The 7,045-nt window shown below is 35.5% G+C and overlaps 1 pseudogene; it reads left to right on the top strand.

The window, feature by feature from the left end:
* The first annotated feature begins 6,297 nt into the window (after window positions 1-6,297).
* Window positions 6,298-6,706, top strand: LOC123610816 (annotated as a pseudogene).
* The last annotated feature ends 339 nt before the right edge of the window (window positions 6,707-7,045 follow it).

The raw sequence follows: 7,045 nt of genomic DNA, 5'->3' as shown, positions 1-7,045 counted from the left end.
AACTTAAACATTTCAAGCTTGATTGTTTTGCAGTTCTTCTATCACCCAGTACTATTGTTCTCCCTTTTACTTAATTATCTCTGCCTCTAACATCTCTCTTGAATCTTATTCTGTTTGAACTGGAGTCACCAGTGACAACAATAACATTTGGAAGCTGTCACTTAGACATTCTGGAAATATTTCTTAAGAATGGGGGAGGGGGGGGAAGAAAATTCATTCTTGAAGGGTTATGTATTTTATGGCAGAAAATTATAAATTAAATTTTTCAAATTATAGTGTAACTTTTTTCTTAGATAAACAGTAAAAAAATCACTTTTATACACATGTCCCCGCTACTGACATAATTCCATCTCATACTCTCAAATTTAGAAGGGGAAATTTGGTTAGTGTTCCCCTTTATAAGCCTAAAAACCATGAGTTACCAAAAGTAAACTTCAGAACACATAAGAATGCATCAACATGAGCAGATTGATGCTAAATCATGTGGCCTTAATGTTGGTTTATTTTACAACCTAAAAATCAGTTAGATTAAGACACTAGCATCACGATAAAAATCAAAAATATTATGAACCACCATTACAATGGAAACAGGGGATTCTGTAGATATATTAGTCAAAGGAGCAGTATCTGCATCAAGTTATTATAAAATTAATTATGTAAAGGATGAATTTTTAAGGCTATTATTTCATACCAGTGTCACCTGAAATTAAAAATAAATTAATGTTTATTTAGTTTTGAGAGATCGCAAGCAAGGAGGGGCAGAAAAGGAGGGGTCAGAGGATCCAAAGCAGCTTCTGTGCTGACCACACGAAGCCTGATGTGGGGCTTGAAGTCACAAACCATGAAATAATGACCTGAGCCAAAGTCAGATTCTCAACCGACTAAGCCACCCAGACACCCAATTTCACCTGAATGTAACAACAGACTGTAAGCATTATAGAGATTCCTCAAAAAATTACAAAGAGAACTACCATATCTAGGAATCCCACTTCTGGGTATATATACAAAGAAATTAAAATAAGATATCAAAGAGCTATCTGCTGTTCTACATTCTTTGCAGTGATTATTGACGATAGCCAAGACAAATAACCTAAGTGTCCATCAATGGATGAATGGATAAGGAAGATGTAATACACATATACAATGGGGTATTATTCAGGCATGGGAAAGCAGGAAATCTTGACATTTGCAAAAACAGGGATGGATTTTGAAGGCATAATGCAAGTGAAATAAGGTGGGCAAAGAAAGACAAAGACTACATAATAAAGACAAAGACTACATAATAACAAAGACAAAGACTACATGGTATCAGTTATCTGTGGGATCTAAAGTAAAAGCCAAACTCATAGAAACAATAGAAAAGTAGTTGTAGGGACTGGGGACCAGACATGGGAAACAGAGGTTAGTAAATTGCACAAACTTTCACCTATAATATGAACAAGTTCTGAGGACCTAATGTAAAACATGGAGACTACAGCTGATAACCCTATATTGTATAATTGAAATTTTCTAAGAGAATAGAACTTGCATATTCTCAAACGACAAAAACAAAGTGAGGTGATGGATGTTAATTAACTAGATGGGGTGAATCCTTCCATAATGTACATGTATATCAAATCCCCACAAAGTACACTATAAATATCTTTCCATTTTATTTTTCAATTATATTTCAATGAAGTTGATTTTTTTTAAAGAAGAAAAAAAAACATAATGTAGATTGACCATGCTTGAGATCAGAGACAAGGGTATGACTAGGACATTGTCCTTGTCCTCAAATGACTTAAAACTAAAAATAAATCCGATCCCATTTGACTCTTACGAGCCAAAATGATAGCTTCTGTCTTTATTATTCTGAAGGTGCCCCAAAGCAATCTCCAAAATAAATTCACTCATCAACAAATATGTATTGAACACCTATATGTGTCAGGAATTATTTAGATGCTGAAGAAATAGTAGTAAAGAAAACAAAATCTCTACCTTGCATTTTTGTTGAAAACAAGTTATTTTTTTTAATATAGCCCAAAGCATCATGAAGAAAATCAAGGTTAGAGAGACAGTGTGCTGGATTGGTACAGGGTGGAGGTGGGGGGTACTTGGTGTTTTATATCAAGTATCCAGGAAAAGCCTCTCAGAGAGAATAGCTTTGAGAAAAGAACTAGAGGAAATGAAGTACTGAGACATGGGGACACTTGGGCAAAAGGTTAGGCAAATAGCAAGGTCATTGATGTTGAAATAAAAACATCTTGGTATGTTGTTTTCAAGAAAAAGCAAGGAAGTCAGTGCACCAGAGAGAGTAAGAGTAGATACCAAATAATAAATGCCTCTTTGAGTTATATTCTGTATGAAATAGGACTTTATCGGAGTGCTTGGATCTAGGGAATGACCTAATCTGAAGTCTGAATTTTCAGAGAATCTCTGTGACTACTGTAAATTAAAGAGACTGTAGGACAAAACTAGCAGGGAGAGCATTGTTATCAGTTTGGGTCCAAAGAGGAGATTGAAAGGACACAGTTAATTGAACAGTGTAAATTTAATATAAAAATTACCTATGAATCAATGATAGAAGAGTAAATATGAGGTAAAGAGAACTGTAAAGGGTAAGGGCTAAGGCAACAGACCTAAGGAAGAACAAATTTATAAGGAGACCCCCCTCCACTCAAATGGAAGTTGGACCTCTGTAGCCTGTTGTATAGTCAAGAAGTTCATTGGAACTTAGGAACAGGACTGTTTCATCATCACTGGGCAAGCAAGAAAAACCTCTCTGGGGCACAAGTAAGTTAGGACTGGTAAGCAGACATGCGGAGGGAGTCTGAGAGCAGTTGTGGGTGTGAGGCCAGGAACATGCAGTCTCCATATTGGAAGGGTACCAGGAAGGCAGTCAACACAGAAAAGAGCATCCTAGGTCCATGGCTGGAAACAGCACCACCAAATATTTTCATACTCCCACACCACTGGCAAAGCATGTGACAGTAGTATTTTCCAAAAACACAATACATGAGAATCAGGGGGTGGGGGGAAAGCCCATTTTCTTCTATAGCATCCCTCCAGCATTCTCGACTGATAGAGCTTAGTCTTATGTTCACTATAAAGGAGAAATGCAAAAAAAAAAAAAAAAAAAAAAAAAAAAAAGAAAAGAAAAAGAAAACAAGTGTATTATCACAGATTAGGTACCAAAGAGTAGATTTGGAGCTGAGATAAAATGCATTTATAACTGTTTCAAGCACTTGGGGTAATGGAAATAATTTGAGGAAAGAGCAGATGTTGGCTAGGACAATGATGATAACAATGCCATGCTACAGTTTACAGTTTACAGTTACAGACATAAGACAGTTTGATTATGTGTATGTTTTGAAAGTAGTGCTAACAGATTTGCTGACATAGGACGTAATCAAAAAGAAAAACGAGGGAAGTATTTTTGATCTGATCAACTGGAATGAGTTTATTTCACAGTGTAGAGATGGTTGTAGAAGAAATAGACTTGGGGAGGGGCACCTGGGTGGTTCAGTCAGTTAAGCATCTGACTTTGGCTCAGGTCATGATCTCGCGGTCTGTGAGTTCGAGCCCCGCTTCGGGCTCTGTGCTGATGGCTCAGAGCCTGGAGCCTGCTTTGGATTCTGTGTCTCCCTCTCTCTCTGACCCAACCCCGCTCATGCTCTGTCTCTCTCGCTGTGTCAAAAATAAATAAAACATTAAAAAAATTTTTTTTAAAAATAAACACTAAAAAAAATTTTAAAAAAATACACTGGGGAGACATGTTTAGACATGTTGGATGTGAGGTGCTTAATAGATGTACAGATGAAGATACTGAACAGGCAGTTGTATAGAAGTTGGTAGGTCAGGAAACAGGTTTGAACTGGATATGAAAATATGCATATCAGCAGAAACAAAAGATTTAAAGGCACAAGATGGAATGACATAATAAAAGGTCATGTGTAAATAAAGAAGAGAATAGATATCAAGACTTAGCCTGGAAACAGTCAAATTTTAGAAGGTGAGATGAATTAAAAGAAATGTGGCAGGACTGCGCAGCAGCACTAAAGATGAACTGTCTTGAATTTAAAATGGAATAAAAAATCAAAACAGTACAGTGTTCTTTCTGGCCACATTCAGCTGTCCTGTTACAGATGCAGAAACAGCCTTTGATATAAGAGTAATATTAATCAGACAAAATGATATTTGCATACTAAGTGAAGTGATGTCAGAGATTGTAAATTACAGCCATGACTCTAACAGAGTAGCATTGCCTGTTTAAGATATCCATCTTTAGCGTTACTGTTTCTGTTTCCACTCATCTTCTAAAGAAAATGGCTTAGATTTCTCATTCTCCCCTCACCCTTATAAGTTACAAAGAAATATGGGGTCTCCTTTTATCTTAGATATAATTACTGCTTACAATTTCAGACACATGGGAAAATACTATTTGTAGAAATGCGTACATACCTAAATGAGATCAATTATACTTTGTCAACAGTGGGGAAAGATCTGGCAATATTGCTGTAATTTCTGACCCTTTAAAATAATACGGTATTTTCTGTTTGACATATCTTCTCCTCACTCTCCCTGCATCCCCAACACAGGGCTAATGCATTATCTGTCTGTGTACTCAAAGGTGTCTTCTGTAGACTGTATCACTTCCTTTGTCCTTATTAATAAAATTGGAATTATTTAATATTTTTAAGTTACCTATTATGATTTATGAATACCTACAAACTTCTGGATTAGGACAATTGAGTCCTAGTTAAGAAATTATAATTGACATGGCGTTCTAAAATCAATAAATTGGACCTAGCTGTTGGACATCTAGTAAGCACAGTGGAACAGAATAGGTATTCTCAAATACAATCAAAGTGTAATTTTTGCCAATGAATAACACAAAACATAGTGCTTGAAATGCAATTGAAAATATTAAAATCCAATACAAAGTAAAGCATGACACATTTTATACTGAATAATTAAAAATAAGCTCAGAGAAAATGCTTAGCAATTATAAAATAACAAGATCAATATGGATAGCATGGAAATGATAGGATTATATTAGTCTATTAAAGAATTCAGACAATTTCAATAGTTAAAAGAATAGATTAAGCAGTTTTGAGGAAGAGGAACCACACTCACAAAAAGCATAGATCTTGCAAATACTGAATGAATATTCTAAATCAATTTAAGTTCAAAAATGAGGGACTATGTTGGAATATGGGTTTCTGAATCAACTTAAGCTAGAAGTAAAGGAATGCATTTAAAAAGAGTTTGGAAAATTAGTTTGGGGCTAGATGTTAAAGAACTATACAGAGAAACTTTATTTTTTGTGGATTTTCACACAGGATATACTTGATACAAATGAGAGAAAGATAAAGATTATTGGAAAGCTTTTGAAATAGTTCAAGAAACATATATTGAGATCTGGTCCCTGATACCAAGCAGTGAAAATGGACATTTAAGAAAGAGTTGAGAATCTATACTGATTTCATTGAGCATAGGAGAAGAGAGAAAAGAGGGATAGAAGGTTTTCTTAAATTTCTGGTTAATTCAACTGAAGAATAATAATTCCTTTTATAGAGCCCTTATTAAATAACTTACGAGTTTTTACATTATTTGTCACAATTGTAGCTAATTAAATACTTCTGATTTTATTTTTCTGCTTTTATTTCTCTTCTACTGTAAGATAGCAAGCTTCCTGAAAGAATTGGCCTTGTTTCTTAGGATCTCTGTGGCATTCCCAGCAATTAAGCCAGCATCTGGCATGTACAACTTACCTCACAAATATAAATAAATAAGTGAATAGAAATGAAACTCATGAGTATAATTCTGAGAAGAACAAGATTTTGTGGATAACCATAGGAGTTTGGGTATTTAATATACAGAATTTAAAATATTATTAGATCATTCATACAGAGATGTGCCCATATATTTTCCTGTATTCACTGATTATTTTAAAAAATATTATTTAGCGTTTGTAATACACAAAACACTGTTTTAGACACTGGAGATAAAAACTGTGAATAAAAGAAACCTCAGAAATTTACATTCTAATGGTTCTGTATTCTAAATTATTTTTCCCTTTCATTTTACAATAGTATATAAAGTAAATTTTAATTTATGCCAAGATTTAAAAAAAAATATTGCTGTCATAACTTTCTTTAACTACTGCTCCATTTCTCTTTATCCCTTTATGGAAAGCTCAAAGACATTTTCTATCTGCTCTCTATAAGAGTTAGCTACTGCTGTGTAACAAACCAGACTATAACTTAGTGTCATAAAAGAGAATTTGTTTTGGGCAGTCATCTATAACTTGGCATCATGGCTGCCCTCAGATCTCTGGTGAAGCCCAAGATTGTTAAAAAAGAGTACCAAGAAGTTCATCTGGCACCAGTCAGACCAATATGTCAAAATTAAGCGCAACTGGCAGAAACCCAGAGGCATTGACAATAGGGTGTGCAGAAGATTCAAGGGCCAGATCTTGATGCTCAACATTGGTTACGGGAGCAACAAGAAAACAAAGCACATGCTGCCTGGTGGCTTCCGGAAGTTCCTAGTCCACAATGTCAAGGAGCTTGAGGTGCTGCTGATGTGCAACAAATCTTACTGTGCAGAGGATGCTCACAATGTCTCCTCCAAGAACTGTAAAACCATTGTGGAAAGGGCAGTCCAGCTGACCATCAGAGTCACGAATCCCAATGCCAGACTGCACAGTGAAGAAAATGAATAGACAGACAGCTTATGTGCATATCATATTTGTGTTAATAAAACCATAAAACTAAAAAAAAAATTTGTTTTTATCATAAGCCTACCATCATCTGGGCATTTTTGCTGATCTTCATTGGGCTCATTCATGCTTCTTCAGTAAGCTGATAACTCTTCTGGCATATCCAGAATGGCCTTATTTGCACAAGGTACTTGAATAACAAGCCAAAGTGTGCCATACCTCTTGAGATGTATCATCAAAAGTGGCACAGGGTTGGAGCACCTGGACGTCTCAGTTAAGCAACTGACTCTTGGTTTTGGCTCAGGTCATGATCTCACGGTTTTGTGAGTTTGAGCCCCACCT

The sequence above is a fragment of the Leopardus geoffroyi genome, chromosome C2 (assembly GCF_018350155.1).
Source record: "Leopardus geoffroyi isolate Oge1 chromosome C2, O.geoffroyi_Oge1_pat1.0, whole genome shotgun sequence".
NCBI lineage: Eukaryota > Metazoa > Chordata > Mammalia > Carnivora > Felidae > Leopardus > Leopardus geoffroyi.
This window is presented reverse-complemented; position numbering and strand designations above follow the sequence as displayed.